The 22,373-nt window shown below is 35.8% G+C and overlaps 1 pseudogene; it reads right to left on the minus strand.

Moving 5' to 3' along the window:
- Positions 1–890: 890 nt before the first annotated feature.
- LOC132500618 (protein Z-dependent protease inhibitor-like) lies at positions 891–20,614 on the minus strand (annotated as a pseudogene).
- Between the last annotated feature and the right edge of the window lie 1,759 nt (positions 20,615–22,373).

Genomic DNA, 22,373 nt, shown 5'->3' on the forward strand with positions numbered 1-22,373 from the left:
CAGCCGCAAAGCACAGGGAGATCAGCTCGGTGCTTTGTGACCACCTAGAGGGGTGGGGTAGGGAGGGTGGGAGGGAGGGACACGAAAGAGAGAAGAGATATGGGGACATATGTTTATGTATAACTGATTCACTTTGTTATAAAGCAGAAACTAACATGCCATTATAAAGCAATTATACTCCAATAAAGATGTTAAAAAAAAAGAAGAGGTGTTGACCTACATCAGATCAACAGAATGTGGGTGAAGTTTTCTTGGGGGAAATAAGTTCTCCTCTGATGTATGGATGCAAACCCTAGAACCACTGCAGTTCTTGCTACCACAATGGAAAGCAAACTGAAAATGCTGCTAATCTCACAGGAGGAAGAACAGCAAGGCCAAAAGGCCCATCCTTGAGGACATCATAGAGCAGTTGGAGCAAACCAGTACTAAGGTTTGTCCTGCCTCTGAGACCAATAAATCCCCTTCATTTGAGTTGCTCGTTCTGATAGAGTCCTAATAGATACAAGATCACAATAGGTATTTTTATTAAAGTAACTGAACAAGGCCATTATTAGTAATTACTATTCCTGTATAATGATTCCTTATATGAAAAGAGGAAAGTAAGGCAAAATTTTAAAAAATTAGAACCTTGTCACCACACTTGTCTCTTCTCACTAATCCTTAACTTCTATATATGATTCTCGCTTTTCCCCCTCCTTTTACTTTATTTTTTCTCCTTAAAATAAGTTTGAATTTAATACTCAGATTTATCTCAGAACGACTTAAACTAGCATTTGAGGACAAGGGGGGACACTCTCTCTTTTTGACACCCACTGCCACTGTCCTTTGTAGGTTCAAACACCTCAGATTCAACATTTGCTATAGTTCTAAATACTCATGCATGTCATAGGTCACAGGAGAGTTGGATTCACCACCCTGCCCAGAAATAGCAGCGTTCTAGAGGTTTCTTCAAGATCGTGAAATGAAATGGTCGGTCCACTTTGATGATGGAGGCATGGAATAAGCAGTGATTTCTGACAGTTTTCCCACCACTGCTTCAGTTCCTTACTAACCTCAATCATTGCTTTTTGTAAAACCTTGGTTATTTTAATATTTCTTGCAGTAACTGAGAGTTCATTCAGGTCAGCCCAGGGTGAGAAGATTCTGCTGATTCCCATCTCCTTCAGCAGTTCATGTACCTCATCTTTTTTTTTTAGAAGATAAAGACTCTTTTTAAAAATTATATATATATATATATATATATAATATATATATATATATAATATATATAGTTGCACTGGGTCTTAGTTGTGGCAGGTGGGCTCCTTAGTTGCAGCTCGCTGGCTCCTTAGTTGTGGTATGAGAACTCTTAGTTGCTGCAGGCGGGATCTAGTTCCCTGACCAGGGATCAAACCCAGGAACCTGCATTGGGAGCATGGAATCTTAACCACTGCACCACCAGGGAAGTCTCTAAAGACTTTTTATGATCATAAATTCAATACAATTGTCAGATATTATTAAGAATACTTAGTAGTATCCACTGTTAAATTATTCTCTCACAAATGTCATATTTCACTATAGTTTGTTTGAATCATGATCTAGATAAAGATGACACATTGCAAATGGCAGATATATTTCTTAAGGCTTTTTCAATATATAGACCACTCCCACTTCCTTTTTTCCCTTATAATTAATATGTCAAAGAAACGGAATATTTTTCTCTTGCAAATTATTCCCCACCACCTGGATTGTGCTGATTGCCTTTCCATGCTGTTTTACATACTCCTCAGTCCCTGTAGTTGCACCTCATACTTCTGATCTAATTTGAACTTTGGAAAGAAGACTTCCATTTTTCTGGTTTTCATGTTTTTGAGCTGTGTGTTCACCGGGTCTGTGGTCAGGTAGTCTTCAAGGGCAAGATGGTCACCCATCTTCTCCATGAGGACCACCAGCACGGTGGCATTTCCTCAATAAGGCAGTTTGAGGATGTGGCAATGAAAATTCTTATCAACTGTGGAGGCAAACTTGCCTGCCCAGTACATCATGGGCACCTTGACTTGAGTTGTTTGTACTTGTCCAGGTGGAAAATTTTCACCTTGATGAGAACAGGGTCAAAAGAGGTCAGTCACTTCCCTCTTGGAGAAATTGAAGAAGGTCTCTTTGACATCAAAGTCCTCGTGGATGAAGGCAAAGGTCTCCTGGGCCAGGCCCAGCTCCCAGTTGTGGGAGAGGCTGTCTCTGAGCTGCTTCCTCAGAGACCATATGCCTCTGTTCTCTGCACTCACCTAGTTAATTCTGCATTGGAATATCTAACATGGCTCTGTGGGTGAGTTTATAATTAAAATCCCTGGTGCTGTACATTCCCATAATCCTGGCCATAGTTTGTTTCTTAGTCCTCTCCTCTTCTACCTAGAATAAACTTCTCTTCTAGCTAGAATAAACTTCTAGAAGGCTAGAGGGAGTGAACAAAGGCTTATTGAGTCTTCCCTAAAGAAGGACATAGGGCTTCCCTGGTGGCGCAGTGGTTGAGAGTCCGCCTGCCGATGCAGGGGACACGGGTTCATGCCCCGGTCCGGGAGGATCCCACATGCCGCGGAGCGGCTGGGCCCGTGAGCCATGGCCGCTGAGCCTGTGCGTCCGGAGCCTGTGCTCCACAACGGGAGAGGCCACAACAGTGAGAGGCCCGCGTACCGCAAAAAAAAAAAAAAAAAAAAAAAAAAGAAGGACATAGTTTTTCCATAGTAGAACTAATAGTTCTACTAGCTAATAGTTGTTAAAGTAAAAACAAAACAAAACCATAAATGTACTGTGATTAAATCGGTTGAAAATATTGGGTTTAATAAAAGTAAATATGATTTTTTAACTGCAATGCCTTTCAAATGTTTAAGATGCAAAGCACTTTATTAGTTAGGATAAATACCTAAAGCATTGTAATAGGAAAAAATACTGAAATCTCAGTGACTTAACATTATAAAATATGTTTCTGGCTCATGACGTGGTCCAACAGTAGAGCTCTTGATTAGATGGCTGCCTCCAAAAGGTAATTCATAAAGCCACTCACCATCCATCAATTTCATCATCCTCAACGAAGAGGTCCTCAGATCACCCCAGATTTATTCCATTCCAGACATTTGGAAGGAGCAAAGAGCAAGGAAGATGGTGCATGGGAGGTTTTATGGGCCAATCCAGAGAGTAGTACACATGACTTCTACCCAGAAAGCAAATCCCATTGTCTGGAACCCAGCACATGGCCACACCTAGTGCAAATGAATGCTGGGAAATGTGATCTGGAGAACAAGGAGATGGATTTTCATGAACACACAATAGTCTCTGCCATACACATGTTTTAACCCTTTAAGAGAGACCTATGGTGTAAAGCTTTTCTCAAACTTACTTATCTAAAGAACTCCCTCCCACTCATCACTCTAGCATCTATCCACTTAAGTATTCCATGGAACACACTTAGAGAAATACTTATGTTATGTTCCCTTGGACCCTCCTCTGAAAGAGTTGCTGTTGGGTTTCTTGCCTTCTAATGATGCTGTAGACACAGAAAAAGAAATGCTGCAGTTACAGATGTCTGTAGATCCTGACTCTTTGAGGATCATATATTCAAATCAAAAGACGGTTTGTTTTCTTAGCTATTTTATACTTTATTTTCTGTTTCAAAAGACCTTACTTGTGTTATCTTCTTAACTCTTAGAAGCAGAGTTTGACCCAACCAGCAACATTTCGCCCCATGCAGCTATGCCCCAGAATGATTATAACTCCATTTAAATAGAAACTGTGAAGCTTCCATTGGCTTAATTGCCTTCCCTATATTTAAAATTGATAACAGACAAGGACCTACTGTATAGTATGGGGAACTGTGGTCAATATTATATAATAACCTAAATGGGAAAAGAAGTTGAAAAAGAATAGATTCATGGATATGTTTAGCTGAATCACTTTGCTGTACACCTGAAACCAGCATAACATTGTTAATCAACTATACTCCAATATAAAATAAAAGGTTTTTAAAAATTGCCTCCCCTTCTCTCCCCGTGACCTCCCATAATTCCCAGTGCCTTCCAGAATCTTCCAGGGCCTTCTCCCTTTACTAGCATTTCCTTTCCCATTACAGATTATTATTTCAAACTTTATCTCTTCAATTAACAACTCATCACCATGAAGACAGAAATGACTGATAAGCTTCATATATTATTATTATCTGTAGTATTTACATTTTAGCATGGGACAAAACATGAAAGGAGGAAAATAATCTTCTAAAGGTGGAATTTCAGGTACCAGTAACAGACACTGGAAAGATGTTTTGAGAAAGGCAGCATTGCTAGAGATTTCAGAACACACAGGTTGGGTAACTACCTGCTAGGCTCATTTATGAAGTTAGCCCTTGACCAAAGGTGGCTTGGTATTTCTTCCAGGGAAGACAGATCAACCCTTAATTTGACACTCATGCCATTTCTCTGCACATATTTACTTTATTACAGGAGGTCAGAATTTTCTTCCTAAACAAGTTTATGAGATGTTACTTCCCATTACAACAATTACAAAAAATTTAACAAGTTTAATTTCCTTACCTGTTTTATTCCACTTTGGCCTCAAACCTAATTTATCAAAAGGTAGGAATATTCTTAGATTACTACCCTGAATAAAAATATAACCCCAGATTTGCTCTTCTCTTTCCAACGCATTTATGCTAGATATTCAGATATATTTGTACCTGAATATTTGGTATATAACAGGAAATAAATTATTTCACATATCTAATGAATTGCCAATCAAAGTCTCCTTTTATCAATAAAAATGAATATTTTGGCAAATAAACATTAAATTTTTACATTGTCAAGTGGAGAAGTCACTTGTCATTCTGTAGACTCCATTTCAGTGGAGGAAGTTATTTTTTGGAAGTGTTTCCCTGTGGAGGGTTGCATTTGATTAATTTATTCCAGAAATTTTGCCAAGGAAAATTCAAAAGTGAGGTCAAAATTTGTACATGAATTTTTGGAAAGCAACATTTTATAAAAAGTTTTGGTTTATTTTTAAAAATGAAACAATTTTGATTTCATGATTGGCATACTCTGAGTAGAGTAAGTGAGGAATTTTTTTTATATCTATACTATTTGATGCTGTATATGTTTATTTGAAGAAAAATTAAACTTGAGATCAAATTTAAGATAAGATAATTGATTTATAGTAAATATACACTTAAAAAAAGACCAAATCATGTTTAACATATTATTTAATCTTAGAGAAAATGAGAGCTGTGGCAAAAAGATCGCTAATAGGTGGAGATTCAGAGTATGCATCTTTTCTATTTCTTTCCATTGTAAGAGCTATTTATTTTTACATTGTATAATTTAAGAACTTAATTTACCCCCATATTTAGCAAATGGGTTTCATATCAGTTCAACTGGAAGTTTTCTTCCTATAGTTGCCTAGAGCTATTTATTTTTGAATACAGCTCCTGAGTAGTGAATTGCAAAAATAAAAAGAACAAACTTTTTCCATTTAATTCATGGACAATGGAAGCTTCAAACCCAGAAGTGACCATCACCATAATGTATTGTGGTTTTATGTTTTTCTTTAACAAATTTTATTTATTTACTTATTTATTTTTGGCTGTGTTGGGTCTTTGTTGCTGTGCATGGGCTTTCTCTAGTCTTGGTGAGCAGGGGCTACTCTTCATTGTGGTGCGCAGGCTTCTCATTGCAGTGGCTTCTCTTGTTGCAGAGCACAGGATTCTAGGCACATGGGCTTCAGTAGTGTGGCTCGTGGGCTCAGTAGTTGTGGCTTATGGGCTCTAGAGCACAGGCTCAGTAGCTGTGGCACACGGGCTTAGTTGCTCCGTGGCATGTGGGATCTTCCCGGACCAGGGTTCGAACCCGTGCCCCCTGCACTGGCAGGCAGATTCTTAACCACTGCGCCACCAGGGAAGCCCAATGTATTGTGGTTTTAATAGCAAAGTATCTAGGATTCTGCAATCAGATTTTTAGGAAAAGCAGCAAGTGTCTATACTTTACTGTTGAATACCCTCCTCTTTCCTAATACCTCCAGCTATAGATTTTCAGTGAGTACACAGATCCATTCAAAAACCAGGGATGATAATCATAGAAGACTCATTATATTTTTAAGAAAAACATGGATGCAAGACTTTTGGTAAATAATATTATTTTTTTAAAAAAATAATAAAACCGACAAATTAAATTAGGCTCCCAATTTCCTGCCTGAATAACATTCTCTGTGCAGGTGCTATATGCGTGTATATACATGCATATAGCAACCTCGATACCACCAGAATCTTGAATTTACATCTACTTTTCTATGTTTCACAGAACTTGTGTCCAGCATATAATTACCTAACAACTGTCATGTTGGTGAGAGTTAGATTTTCCTACCATAATTTATTCATTTTTTAAAAAGCCATGGCCTCAAGAGATAAAAGTTTACTGTGAAACCTATGAAAATACATTTGTTCATCTGGGCCCATGTTGACCCCTCTCTGCTTCCCTTGGATTCATCTGAATCTTGGTGAGTTTAAGGTGAGAGTGAGACACATCAATTCAACATAGAATTGGAGTGTGCTGAAGGTTGCACAACTCTAATTTAAAAAAGCCACTATGTTTTTATGACAGGATTCTGGAGGGCTGCACTGATTCCCTGATGAATGTTGACAGGGCTATTAAAGCTGTGAAACAACATCGCTTCAATATGGCATTGAATGAAAAAACTAGCTTAGCCATGCTGTTCTTGGGTGTTATTAGCTGATTAAACTAAGCCACAGGGAAAACCATCTTCAGACTATGCATTCATTTTCTCAACTTTTTTGTTTGTTTCTCAGCAGCTATTTCACAAGGTTGGTTAGCTAGGTTTCTTTATAGTGGCCTTTAAGTTCTATCTATGACATAAAGGGTGAACCATTATGTCCATGGCTCCTTTTGCTGCCCCAAGACATCTGGTGTGCTGCACAAAAGAGACTCCTTCTCCTGCTTTATTGAGCCATAACTTTGACTAGTGTGTGTTTGTTTATATTTCTGTAGAGGAAGGCTTGACTTTGGCCAAATCCACTTCAACTCTGATCCCACCCTTTATTTTCCATGGCTCTTTAACCTCTCTGAGACTCAGTTTTCCTCAGATATCAAGAGGGCATGATGATACTTTGCAAGTTTATTATGGGAATTAGAGATCATGTAAAGTGCCTAACATGATTCCTGGCATAGATTAGGCACCCAATAAAAAGTAGCTCTTATTATTGTTATTGAAACAATCTAGTGAGAAAAAAATGTATGAGTTATTGCCTTTTTTGTTGCATAGAGAAGAATTTGGGAGAGAGGATCAAAATGGTGTTTCCACAAATGGAAATGAAATGAAATCTTGACACTTGCTTGCAACTAAATTTTAGGCCTTTGGTGAGAATTGGCATACCTCTTTGAAGAGTTAATTTAGGTAGATTTAAGTAATTTGACTTTTATAGTACTTTTGAAAAAAATCCTAAGGGAAGTTGGATGAGATTCTTTCAGTAATTACACAAAATGTGGTGAGTATCTGGGAGATATTTAAACCAAGAACAGATAATATGAAAATGAGAACACCTCTCAATAGGTGAGATGTAGGTTAGAGCTACAGCATCACATAACTTTTCTAATGAGGTGTTGGAATACCAAATTAGGAAACTGAGAGAGACTCCAAATATTCTATTCTGATATTTTACATCTGCAAGTGGGAGTGTAACTTGCTGATAGGTAATAAGATTCTTAAAAACTTTAAGCTTCTAAATCAGCAATTTCATTTCCATTTCTCCATTCTAAGAGAAAATACAAAATTCAGAAAATTGCTCTATGCATAAAGATGTTCACGATAGTATTAGCTAAATAAAAATGTGGAAACAATTTAAATGTCTGAAAATAGGGAAATGATTAAAACAATCAGGCTAAATATCATGTATATAAGTATTGTATAAGCAAGCTATTGTGAGAAGTTTAATGGGGAAATGTTTCTACAAAGGTAAAAATATATAAGATTATATATAAATTATTACTTTATATAACACAGTTATTGAAAAAAACACTGGAAGGAAATATTTATTTGAACCATGTAAAGTTAATTTTGACCTATAGAAGGACTATTTTGAATGGTTTAACCTAATACATGAATATTTGGGGGAAGTGGTAAAATTTTCAGCAATATTCTCTTTCTATGAAGTTTTTGTAATTTTCTGTTTTACAGAAACATATTTTTATTATAAGGAATTTTTAATAGAAAATAACTTAGTCATCTAAAAAAGGAACTGTTCTAATTTAGGCAAAATTTAAAAAGAATAAATTAGATTTCCATTTCTGGCAGTTTTACAAACTTGATATTCTGCAAAGCCTTACACTACAGAATAATCCCAGATACTATATAAAGTATTTGGAAAAACTATTCATTACATGGTTGAGCTGGCAACAGAGTAAGGAAATCCCCAGCACTCAAACATGAAACAAAAGCATAAATCCTGGGAGAAAAGTCCATGACTGCTTTCTGGGCACCTGTGGATTTCTGGTGATCCAGAGATTATGTTTTAATGGCCTCATAGGTAGCAGGGAACAAATATTGGTATCCATATAATGTAAGGAGTCACATAAAAGACCTGCATGTGAAGCCAAGACCATACCTAACAAAAAGGGCCACATCTTCAGTGAACAGTGAACTAGAGGTATATCCTAATTTACATGGGAAACTTTCTTATTTTATCTTAAAAGAAAATTATTAGAAAATAATAGGTTTAAAGGTGGATTCCAGAAGCAGGTATAAATCTTATGAGGGTGAAAGAACTCTCAACTTCATGCCTCTAAGAATTCATTCAGATAAAAGTATATCAGATAAACAACTCAACAGTTAAACATTACAAAACAGATGTGGGAACAAGAAACATGGCTGAGAATCAGCAGAAATACCCAACAGTTGAAACAAATAAACAAATATCAAACATACAAAGACTTATGATATTCAAATATTCAAATATAGAATAGAGAAAGAGCATATTTTATAAGTTTAAAGGAACATAAAACAGTACTGAAAGTATGAGTTTAGAGACTCTCAGTGATGATAAAGCACATTTGAAGAAGAAATTATAGACTTGAAAAGCATAATTGAAATAAACTCAGTTAGTTTTAAAAGCAGGTTCCATACAACTCAAGAGAAGGACTGAATTATAGGATGACCCTACAGAAATGACCAGATGCATACCAATGTCAAAGATATGGTAACCATGAAGGAGACATCAAAAATCATGGATCATAACATGAAAGCAAATGTCCAACATACATGTAATCAGAGTTACAGAAGGAGTGGCCATGAAAATGAAAAATGGGTAATATTCTAAGAGATAACAGTGAAAAATTTCCAAAACTGATAAAAGACACACATCCTATGATTTAGGAATCACTAAGTTCCAAGCAGGAAAGATGCAAACATTATATGTATATCTATATCTATATATCTAGTTACATTGCAGCGAAGCTGCAAAATAGCAAAGGAAAAGAAATTTAATGTGTAGTCAGAGAGAAAAAGCAGATTAGAAACAGATAACAATTAAAGACAAAAATGAAAAATAGCATATAGTGTTATACTGTTTTCAAAGTCTGAGAGAAAATAAATGTAAACACACAGCAAAACTGTCTTTTAAGAATGTGAGTATAATGAAGACATTCTCAGGAAAACAAAAAACTGTTTACCATCAAATATGGTGTTTATTACCAACAGTAGAGTAACTACTGAAGAATACACTTCAAGAAGAATGAAAATGATCCCAGAGGGAAGGTCTGAGAAGGAAGAAAGAAAGGATAGTGAAGAAAGGAGTGAACATGTGGGTAAATCTAGATAAATATTTATTGTATAAAACAATATTTAAAACAACAATGACAATAATAATGTTTAATTTGTGGAATATGAAAACAATTTTGAATACAAGTAAAATATTTCCTGATAATAGCATGTAAGTTGGAGCAACTAATATTAAAGCATTTTAGACTTTAATATGTTTACATGTTAAAATTTCTAAACAGCTACTGAAATAATAGAAATACAGTGTAAACTTCCAAATGAATAAAGGTTAAAAAAAAGAAAAATAACAAAAACCTTAAGCAATCCAAAAGATGGCAATGAAAAATATAAACAAAAAAAGCAGGGCAAATAAAAGGGCAAAAATAAGGTGGTAAAGAGAAATTCAATACATCAACAATCTCAGTAAATATCAATGAACTAAACTTTTCAGTTAGAAGGTTAAGTTTGTCTGACTGGATTAAAAAAAGATCTAACTCTATGTTGTTTATAAGAGACTTGCACAAAGTATAAGGATATAAAAATTGAAAGTAAAATGCTGGAAGAAGATATACCAGAAAATAATAATGAAAAGTAAATTGGTGTGGTAATGGGAACTTCAGACAAAACAAGACTTTAAAACAAGAATCACTACTAGAAATAAAAATATCCACTATATAATGGTAAAAGGTTGAATTCCCTTGGAATAACAGTTCAAAACATTCATGCACATAATTACATACCTTCAAAACATATAAGGTAAATACTAAAAACTATAAGAAAAAGAGAAAAATCTACCATTATTATAACCAATATTAAAAAAAATCTCAGCAATTGATTAATCAAGCAGAACAATCAATAACTTAGAATAAAGGACATTTGCCCACCACTATCAACAAACTTGATATATTGACTCTCACACCAAACAATTAGAGAAAACCATTCTTTTCAAGCATTCATTGAACATTTATGAAAACTAACCAGAATTTAGACTCATCAAATTTTAGAGGGGCCTCCCTGGTGGCGCAGTGGTTAAGAGTCCGCCTGCCGATGCAGGGGATACGGGTTCGTGCCCCGGTCTGGGAGGATCCCATATGCCGCGGAGCGGCTGGGCCCGTGAGCCATGGCCGCTGGGCCTGCGCATCCGGAGCCTGTGCTCCGCAACGGGAGAGGCCACAACAGTGAGAGGCCCGCATACCGCAAAAAAAAAGAAAAAAAAAATTTTAGAGAATTCTTATCATGCAGACTATGTTCTGTGATAACAATGCAATTAACTTAGAAATATTTTACAGAAAGATTACTAAACCACACCATGCATTTGAAAATTTTAAGGCTAAATAACTCATGGGACAGATAAAAATCATAATGAAATTTGGGAAATACTTTGATTGAAAGTGAAAATATTACATATTAAATTTTTGGAATGCAGATAAAGCAGTACTTAAATACTTGTATTAGAAAAGAATGATTGAAGATTAATAAGCTAACACTACAACTCAAAAATTAAATTAAAAATAGCAAGAGAGACAAAGGGCATTACATAATTATGACAATCCAACAAGAGAATATAACACTTGTAAACATTTATGCACCCAACATAGGAGCACCTAAATATATAGAGCAAATGTTAACAGAAATAAAAAAGATAAATTGACAGTAATAGTGGAGACTTTAATACCCCACTTATGGTAATGGATCCAGACAGAAAATCACTAAGAAAACACTGGCCTTAAGTGCCACATTAGACTAGATAGACAATAGATACATGCAGAACATTCCATCCCCAACCAGCATAATACAAATTCTTTTCGAGTCCACAGGGAACATTCTCCAGAAGAGATCAAAAGTTAGGCCACAAAACAAGTCTCAGTAAATTGAAGAAGATTGAAATCCCATCAAGAATCTTTTCCAATTACAATGGTAGAAACTAGAAGTCAACTACAAAAAGAAAACTGAATAAAATAAAAATATGTGGAGTCTAAACAATATGCTACTAGACAATTAATGGTCAATGAAGACGTCAAGAGGAAAATAAAATAACTTTGAAACAAACAAGAAGAGAAAATATACCCTTCCAAAATCTATGGGATGCAGCAAAAGCAGTTCTAAGAGGGAAGTTTATAGCAATACAGGCCGACCTCAAGAAGCATGAAAAATCTCTAACAATCTAACCTTACCCCTAAGAGGACTAGAAAAAAAAAAGAATAAACAAAGCCCAAAGTTAGCAGAAGGAAGGAAATAAAAAAGGTCAGAGTGGAAATAAAAAATAGAGACTAAATAACTAGATAACATCAATAGAACTAAAAGCTTGTCCTTTGAAAAGATAAACAAAATTTACAAACCTCTGGCCAGACTTATCAAGAAGAAAGAGTCAAAGCCCAAATAAAATCAGAAATGAAAGACGAAAAGTTACAGTTGATACCATAGGAAAACAAAGTATCATAATAGACTACTATGAGCAGTTATACACCAACAAATTGGAAAACCTAGAAGAAATGAATAAATTACTAGAAACGTACAACCTACCAAGACTAAATCAGGAAGAAACAGAAAATCTAAATAGAACAATTACTAGTAATGAAACTGAGTCAGTAACTCAAAAAATCCCAATAAACAAAAGTCTAGGAGCAGATGGCTTCATAGGTGAATTCTACCAAATATTTAAAGAAGAGTTAATACCTATCCTTCTCAAACTATTCCAAAAATAATTGAAGAGGAGGAAACAGTTCCAAAATCATTCCATGAGGCCAGAGTTACCCTGATAGCAAAACCAGATGGACACCACACACAGAGAAAATTACAGGCCATAGGTACAAAAATCCTCAACAAAATATTAGCAAACAGAGTTTAACAGTACATTAAAAGGATCATACATCATAATCAAGTGGGATTTATGCCAGGAATGCAAGGGTGGTTCAACAACCACAGATGAATCAACATAATAGACAATATTAACAAAACAAAGGATTAAATATCATTGATCATCTCAATAGATGCAGAAAAAGCATTTGTCAAAATTCAACACAATTCATGATAAAAACTCTTAACAAAGTGGGTATAGCGGAACATACTGCAACAAAATAAAGGCCACACTCAATGATCAATGAGTAACATCATACTCAATGACAAAAAGCTAAAAGCATTTCCTGTAAGTTCAGAAACAAGACAAGGATGCCCACTCTCACCACTTTTACTATAGAAGTCCTAGCCACAGCAGTCAGAGAAGAAAAAGAAACAACATCCAAATTGGAAAGAAAGAAGTAAAACTGTCAATATTTACAGATGACATGATACTATAAACAGGAAACCCTAAAGACTCCACCAAAAACTATTGGAACTAATAAGTGAATTCAGCAAAGTTGCAGGATACAAATTAACATACAGAAATCTGTTGCACTTGTATACACTAACAAAGAACTATCAAAAATAGAAATTAGGAAAACAATTACACTTACAATTGCACCAACTTAAATACCTCAGAGTAAATTTAACCAAGGAGGTGAAAGACCTGTACTCTGAAAGCTATGGCATTGATGAAAAAAATTAAAGATGACAAAAATAGATGGAAATTTATACTGTTCTCATGGATTGGAAAAATTAATATTGTTAAAATGCCCATACTACCAAAAGCAATATAAAGATACAATGCAATCCCTATCAAGATACCAACTGCATTTTTAATAGAAAAAACCACAAATAGACCTAAAATTTGTATGGAACCACAAAAGACTCTGAATTGCTAAGGCAATCTTGAAAAAAAAGTACAAAATTGGTGTCACACTCCCTGACTTTGAACTATACTGCAAAACTATAGTAATCGAAACAGTATGGTACTGGCGTAAAAGCAGACACATAGATCAATACAACAGAAATAAACCCATTCACATATGGCAAATTAATCTACAGCAAAGGTGGTAAGACTATACAATGGGGAAAATATAGTCTCTTCAATAAATGATGTTGGGAAAATAGGAATAGCTACATGCAAAAGAATGAATCTGGACCACTATTTTACACCATATACAAAAATTAACTCAAAATGGAATAAAGACTTGAATGGAAAACCTGAAACTACTAAACTTCTAGAAGAAAACATAGGCAGTCAGCTCTTTGACTTTGGTCTTAGCATATTTTGGGGGATCTATCTCCTTAGGCAAGGGCAACAAAAGCAAAAATAAGCAATGGGACTACATCAAACTGAATTTTTTTTAAGTGAAGGAAACCAGCAGCAAAACAAAGAGGCAACCTCATGAATGGGAGAAAATATTTGCAAATCACATGTCTGATAAGAAGTTAATATCTGGAATATATAAAGAACTTATACAACTTAATATCAAAAAACCCAAACAATCCAATTTTAAAAATTGTCAAAAGACCTGAACAGACATTTTTCCAAAGAAGACATACAACTGGCCAACAGGTACATGAAAAGGTCCCCAACATTATTAATCATCAGGGAAATGCATATCAAAATCACAATGAGATATCACCTCACAGCTGTGAGAATGGCTGCTATCAAAAAGACAAGAACAAAAACAAGTGTTGGCGAGGATGTGGAGAAAAATGAACCCTCATTCATTGTTGGTGAGAATGTAAATTGGTGCAGCCACTGTAGAAAACAGTATGGAGTTTCCTCAAAAAATTAAAAATAGAACTATCATATGACCCAGCAATTCCACTTCTGGGTATTTATTTGAAGAAAGTGAAAATGTTAATTTGAAAAAGAAAATGAAAATGCTAATTTGAAAATGCTAACTTATTTGAAGAAAATGAAAATGCTAATATGCAATGCTATGTTTATTGCACCATTATTTACAATAGCAAAGATATGAAAACAACCTAAATGTCCATCAATAGGTGAATGGATAAAGAAGATATGGTACATGTATATAATATAATGAAATATTAGTCAGCCATTATAAACATGTGTGAAAACATGAATAGACCTAAAGGGTATTATACTAATTGAAATGAGTCAGACAGAGAAAGGCAAATACCATATATCACTTATATGTGGTATCTAAAAAACAAAACAAATTAATAAATAAAACAAAACAGAAACAGATTCATAGATAGAACAAACTGAGATGGAGATAGAGGGAAGATGAGCAAAATAGGTGAAGGACATTAAGAGGCACAAACTTCCAGTTATAAAGTAAATAAGTCACGGGGATTTGATATGCAGGATAAGGAATATAGTCAATAATATTGTAATGACTTTAAATGGTGACAGATGGTAACTAGACTTACAATGGTGATCATCTCATAATGTATATAAATGTCAAATCACTATGTTGTACACCTGAAACTAACATAACATTGTATGTAAACTATACTTCAGTAAAAAAGAAACTAAAAATAACAATAAAGTAAGAAATGGAGAAAATGAAATAATCAGGATAAAAGTAGAAATGAAAGAAATAAATGAAATAGAAAGCAAGGAGAATCAACTAAGTTGGGTTTTTGTGAAGTGACAAAATTGCCCAATGTCCGGTAAGATTGATTTAAAAATGAGATAGGCATCAAAAAACCTATATTATAAATAAAAAAGGAGGATGTAACTTCAGATGCAGAAGAACTTAAAAAGATAATGGGATATTATATACAACTTATGCCAATCCATTAAGAGATTAGATGAGGGCTTCCCTGGTGGCGCAGTGGTTGAGAGTCCACTTGCCGATGCAGGGGACACAGGTTCGTGCCCCGGTCCAGGAAGATCCCACATGCCGCAGAGCAGCTGGGCCCGTGAGCCATGGCTGCTGAGCCTGCGCATCCGGAGCCTGTGCTCTGCAATGGGAGAGGCCACAACAGTGAGAGGCCTGCGTACCACAAAAAAAAAAAAAAAAGATTAGATGAAGTGGGCAAATTACTTGAAAAAATATAACATATCAAAATCAACAGAAAAGAGAAAGCCTGAATAGTCACATTACCATAAAATAATTTTAATCAGTGTAAGTTTAAAATCTTCTCACAAAGAGAATGCTAGGGTCAGATGATTTTACAAGCAAATTCTTTCATATACTTTCAAATATTTAAATAACAGGTATTTCTACAAAATTTTCTAGGAAATAAGAGAAGAGAGAATATTCCCACCTTAATTTATGAGGCTATTAAACCTCATTATCAAATCCAGACAATGATGGTATGAAAAAGGTCAATTACAAGACAATCTCATTCACTAATATAGATACAAAAATTCTAAAGGAAATAATAGGCAAATAAAATCCAATGAATATACATCATTACTAAGATGGTTTCCTAATTATGAAGTTAATTCAATAATAGAGAATCACCATATTAACAGATTAAAGAAGAAAATGATATAATCATCTTAATATATGGAAAATAAAAGAATAATTAAAATTCCCAGTCCATTAACTATTTTAAAATATCTTAGTAAAGTAGAAATAAAAAAGAACATCTTTGATCTGCTAGGTGATATCTACAAAAGAACTACATAAGATTTATTTAAATCATGACATGTCAAAACATTCCCTTTAAAATCAGAAACAAAACAGTAGTTCACTGTCAGCCCTAACCAACACAGTAAAAGAAGAAAAATAAATAAAAGGTATACAGTTTGTAAAGGAAGAAACAAAAGTGTCATCACTGTGGTTTACAAAATTATCCACACAGAAGATACACTGACAATTTCTTTTGAATTAATAAGAGAGTTTAGCAAAGGTGCTGGATATATGTCAATTGCATATATACAATCAGGAATAAGTAGTCAGAAAAAATATATATTTAAAAGGTGTTATTTACAATGACAACAGAAATAAAGTACTAGAAATAAATCTAATAGATGTGCAGAATTGTTAAAGAGAAGATTATGATAATCTATTGAATGATATTAATAAGACCTAAATAAATTAAAAATATGACAGTATACTGAAAGATATTAACAAGATCTAGACAAAAGACACTTCATCTTTTCATGGAGAGAGAAAGACTCAATATCACAAAAATACCAATTCTCAGATCTCTAGATTCATTGCAATTACAGTCAAAATTTCAGTAATATTTTTCATAGAACTTGACAAATGGGGTGTGAGGGACACTTCTTACGATATGGCCTCTGGTACATGTAAAATTTTTAAATATGAGAAGGTATTTTCTATTTTAAAAATTTACATTTACCATAAATAAATTGTAGTAGACAGCCTCTAAGATGGCTGCCAATGATCCCCACTTCCTCATATCTTGTGTGATCCCCTCCCCTTGGGGTGGACTGGATTTAATGACTCTTTTCTAATGGATAGAATATGGGAGACATGATGGGATGTCACTTCTGTGGCTTCTGCCTCAGGTGCTGGCTCTCACTCTCTCTGGATTGCTTGCTCTGGAGGAAGCCAGCTTCTACATCTCCAGGCAGCCCTGTGGAGAGGCCGGAGTGACTGAACTTGGACGTGGATCTTCTGAGGCTTGTCAACAGCCACATGAGGGAAATTGAAGGTGACTCCTCCCCAGGTCAAGTTTTGAGATGACTATCCAGCTCTTGCCCACAGCTTGAGCATGAGAGACCCTGAGCCAGAAGCCCCCAGCTAAGCCTCTCCAGGATTCCTGATCCACAAAAACTGTGAGATAAGTATGAGTTGTTTCCAGCCACTAATGGAATAATTTGTTCTATAGCAATAGATACCTAAAACAAAGTATATTGATAAACATAAAAAATACATAAACAGAATAACAAAGGGCCATGAATAGCTGAGACTCTTCTGAAGAAAAACAAAGTAGGAGGACTTAGCCTAGCTGATATCAAGATTTATTACAAACCTATAGTTAATTACAGCTGTGTGTTTTTGGTGTAGAGAATTAAGTCAATGGAATAGAATAGCAAAAATAGAAGCTGATTCACACCTGCTTGGAAGCTTAAATCTTATAAAGCTGGCATTGCAGCTAGGATGGCCAGGATGACAAGGGTGGGACTTGGGGATATTGGGGGCAATAGTTATTTCCCAAATGGTATAAAAATATTAATATTTAACAAAGAGTATGTCACAACTGTGTGAATCATCTGACTGCCACCCTGGTTTCTTTCTTCTCACCTAATTTGAGGTAAGTGGGTCTGCTCATTCAACTAGCTAAGGCAGTGATTCACTGTATTGACCCTGAGGTTAGCACAAGAAAGGGCTCAGCTCCTCCAAGAAAGTTTTCCTGAATTTCAGTTCCGGGCTCAGTTCTTGTCTTTGATTTGAGAGAGCACTTTATACATAACTCCACTACAGCACATACTTTGCTTATTAAGATGTTAAGAAAGATCATGAACTGGGAAACAAGATTGGCTGGATTTAAGTATGGGCAAAAGACTTAATCTCAGTTTTCTCACAATAAAATAGGGATGATAATAAGAATTGTCTTCTACCTCCAAGTTCTTGTGAGAATTGAAAGTTTTGTTCATACAAAATGAAACAAAATGTTTGAAACACCCAAAATATTTGAAACATTTATTTCAAACATTATTTTCAAATATTTGAAAAAAGAAGATAGTGGTGAAGCATAGCATTCCAGGTAGGAGAAATAGTATTTTCAACATTTCAAAGGTCGATTTGGGGGTATCTTCAGATAGTTCAGCACAATTAGAGAATAAAGTGTGAGTTGGGAAAGGGGAGAGACAAACTGGATAGTAAGAATGGCTACATTATGGAAGTTCTTGCATGGCACACCATGGAATTTGGACTTTTTCTTGAGACTAGGTCATTGAAGACATTTAAGCAGAGGAGTGATATAATCAGATCTGAATTTTAGAGAGATCAATGGTCACAGTGGGAGGAATCATTTATAAGAGGGGAGTTAACCTGGGAGGGAAGATTACCTGGGAACCGCTCAGTCATTCTCTGCTTCAGCCACTTGGCTTGTAGTTATTCAGCTATTGCCTTTGTGCACCTTCTCCTATAGAGAAACATCATAGTGCTTTAAAAATCTTTTCAATTTTTTTCCCTTTCCCTCCCCACTTGGTGACTCTATGTGCTTCATGTGGGCATTCCATTATTTTCCTTAATTTTCAGAGTACATAATCACTAAACTTTCCATAATTTACTCTAAGTTTCTTTCCATTAATGTCCAACCCAGTGTCTTTTGTTCAGTGGATCACACACATTTTTCCAAATTTTGCTTCATTGAAGTTTAATGCCTTATTTTTTCCATTTCTGGGACACTCCTTAGACTTAATGGGAAAAATGAAGCAGCACATTCAAAGACCCATTTGGCTGCCATGCAACCCTGTTGATTTACCATCAATAAGTAAACAGAAACTCTGCTTCTTAAAAAAAAATCCATGCTTGAGATCTTTCTTTTTAAAACAACTCTCAGACAAAAATTGTACCATGTGCCTTTGCAGATCCTCTTTGGAGCTTCCATTTATCTATTCTTGGTACCTCTAGTCCCAGCATACAAACAAGAGGGGCTCAAAAGCACCGTGACACTCCCCTTCCCAACAGACATGGCCCACATCCCTCTCCATCCACACACCTGCTACTCCCTAAGCTAACATCCTCTTACTGTAACCCTATTTGAGAAACTCTCTGTGTGAAACCAGTGGGTGTGGAAATAGCAGGTGACTCCATTTCAGCAGTTTGGGTGACCAGAGAAGAATTATTGCTTCCTTCACTTTGTGGCTCTGGTAAGTGCCCAAGAGGTGTAGTCAAAAAATCAACACATTACTAATCCAGCAGGACTAACTCCAGCTGTTTAACATGGCCCAGCTCAAATGTCACATCCTCGGTGATGCCTTCCCTGACCCCCTTCCTCTCCTAGTCACAGTTTCACTGTGCCCTTTGCACTCCCATAGCCCTTTGTTCAAACTACTACTAGTATAGCATTTATCACCACTGTTATTTTCACTTTTTGAAAATTGCATTTGGGTATGGTAGAGGGACGAGAGAATAGATTTTCAAGGAGAAAAACTCTGGATGCCCATTGTATTATGCTACACTCAGGTCTGTGACTTTGAGTAAGTAAATACCCTCTTTGAACCTCAGTTTTCTTGTCTGTAAAAGAGACTGTAGGATTAAAGAAGAGAAGATAATGCCTATATCACAGTACCTGGCCTCCAGCAGATATTTAACAAATATCAGTTCTCTTTCTTTTCCCTTCCCGTTTAGAGGTGGACCTGTCTGTCTCTCCCACTAGACCATAAAGCCTTCTGGGGAGACACTTTGACTTATGAATCTTTCTAGCACCTAGTACAGTGTCCAATCCAGGTGTTCAATGCAAATGTGTTGGCTGCTGGATGAAAGGAATGCCATGTTGAACCCTGGAAAACTTGGCCCAACTTATTGGCCAGCATCCTCTAACAATGCCTGTGGACCTCTGGTTTGGGTTACCTCATTATTGTATCCAAGCTCTTGATTTGTGGGTGATGAAATGAGACAGGGAAGCTTAAGTAAGTCCATATAGTCTTTGAACTTAAGATAGGTAAATGTAGACTCCTTGTTAAAGTTCCTACTCTTTGGAAAGCTGTGAGTTGTAAATTAGAGGGCCTGCTTTACTTGGAGAAAAAATAATTGGGACTAAACCTTGAAGGCATTGGAGTTATTTGGGGAAGGTTTTTAGTATAATTGAGGTATTCCCTCAGGAATGGTCCTGCAATACAAAAACGGATTCATGATCAAGGCCTCTTGGTGTTCTTCTGTGGAAAAGCACATGCTTTTGGCCGAAGGGAAAAAAAAAAAAAACGAACTTGGCCAGTACTGTACTGCTTTAAAGTCCTTTCAATATCTGAATTAATTCCATGTCACCACACTTAGCTTCAAGCCAATGTTTCATGTGGCCCATGTCCTGGTGCACTTACTGCACGGGGTATGCAGTAAGGTAAGTTGATGGCAATCCCCATGTAAGATATCAATCATACAGATACATGATGTTGATGATTTGTGAATACTTTGTGCTTATTGGACATCTTTTTCTTTTGACCATCTCCTCCATGACACTTTCCAGATCAGTGCCCTGTTTGGATCTCTATAAAAATCTGGCATTCCCCATCTTTCCAGTCAAGTCAACACTCACTATAAGCCAAACATTGTTCTAGGTATTGGGGATAGAGTGAGAAGCAAGATGGACAAAGCTCCTGCCCTCAGGCAGCTTACATCTTAGTGCACCTCTAAACTCCTTTTATTTACTCCTATTTTTGGTGTTTTGGCTTTCATTTCCTCACCTTCAGTTTATCTATCTATGAATTCTATTATGTGCCTCTGGCACACCCCATTTTGCTCTTTTAAGGTTTTTGACTTCTCTTTACCCTTTGATGGTCTATTTAGTTTTTTAAGCTACGATATGGTCATAAACTTTCAGAGCTAGATGAGCTTTGAGCCCACGTAGTCCAACAGTAAGCCACAGAGATGTATTGATTTGTCCTCTCACATAACGACCCGCTGGTGGGTGGAACCCAGCACTGACTGCCAGTTCATTGCTTTTCATTATCCATTACACTGCCTCCCTGATTTCCTACCCAGTTTTCTCATGCCTACCCTTATGCAGATTTCCTTTATTCAGCAAAATTTATGAATTCCAATTTCATGCCAGGCCCTGCTCTATCTACTGGGGAGGCAAAGACATAAATCAAATCAGTTCTATAAGATCATAGTCTTCCTTCTCTTTGCTTATTCCTTTCACTTTATTGTAAATATCTTCATATTCTAAGAAGATTTGCTGGTTCCTTAAATATCCCTGCCAAATTTCTCAGTTTTTTATTTTAGATATTTTTCAACTTTAAATTTCACTTATTTTTATTTACACATAAATATGTCCTCTATTGATTCTCTTTTAGATTTGTCATTCTACATGGTAAATAGCTTTATATAAATAAGAATTCTTCAATTAGACTTCTCTTACAGATTGTTCCTAAATCTTATATTTCAGACAGTCACCTTTCATGTTTCCTAGCTAACACAGATGCAATTCCTTCTTACTATCAAGTGACTCATGGGCACGTAGCAGTGGTTTCAACCTTGACCCCATAGTGGATTCCCCTGAAGGGGGCTTTTAAAAATACTGATGCTGGGACCCCACCCCAAACAAATTAATTTAGAATATCTGAAGCCAGGGTCTAGACAGGTACAGTTGAAAAAAGCTCCCATAGGATCCTAACATGCTGCCATGGAGAACCACTGGTTTATAGGATAAGTATAATTTCCTTCCATAATTGTCCTCTTTCCCTTTTCTTTTGGGGCAGTAATATTTTATATACTAGCTCTTTTCCTACAATTCAAAGCCATAATTTGACCAGAAATGACATAATTTTCAAACTTTCATTAACCACTATACCCCATATACCTGTATTCCCAGACCGATCTGTACAAAGAGCCCCTAAAGCAGTGTCTTTTCAACTTTTTTTCTCATTCTGAAACATTGACTCTTCTTTTCTCCTCTTGGGCTCTGTACATGTGCACTATTTAAATCCCAACTTAAATCCCAACTATTTAAATGTCCAACTTGAAGGCACATTTTCTCCATATTTGTACTCTTCACATTTTATTTAATCTTTTTGGCTCTGCTTTGATTGGCCCCCTTCCTTTTGTACTTTGCTGTCTCAAGCTTAGTATTACTGCTCTCTTTCTATAGATTTGGAATTTAGGTTTTCTACAGTGGGCTGC

The sequence above is a fragment of the Mesoplodon densirostris genome, chromosome 13 (genome assembly GCF_025265405.1).
Source record: "Mesoplodon densirostris isolate mMesDen1 chromosome 13, mMesDen1 primary haplotype, whole genome shotgun sequence".
Taxonomy (NCBI): Eukaryota; Metazoa; Chordata; class Mammalia; order Artiodactyla; family Ziphiidae; genus Mesoplodon; species Mesoplodon densirostris.